Raw genomic sequence first — 278 nt, 5'->3', positions numbered from 1 at the left:
CGCCCTGGCCCCGCGCCCGGCCCGGCAGCTGCCGGGCTATTCCCGGCGCCGCGGGGCTATTCTTAGCCGGTCAATATTGACGCAGGCGGCTCGGGGGCGGCCACGCAGCGCGGAAGGGCTGGGGCTCGCGCCTGAATTGGGAGCGCTGTCCCGGGAGGAAGTGGGCACGGGAGGAAGCTCTGGCATTGCGGCGGCTGGGCTGGCACGGGTCGGTGCCCGCTGTTTGCCGTGGGCCGTGGCCGTGGCCGGGAGCGGGGGACTGCGCCAGCATGCGCGCA

Source organism: Gavialis gangeticus, unplaced genomic scaffold (assembly GCF_001723915.1).
Source record: "Gavialis gangeticus isolate Ggan-Ray unplaced genomic scaffold, GavGan_comp1, whole genome shotgun sequence".
NCBI lineage: Eukaryota > Metazoa > Chordata > Crocodylia > Gavialidae > Gavialis > Gavialis gangeticus.
The sequence above is the reverse complement of the archived record's forward strand: the minus strand, read 5'-3'. Positions refer to the sequence as shown.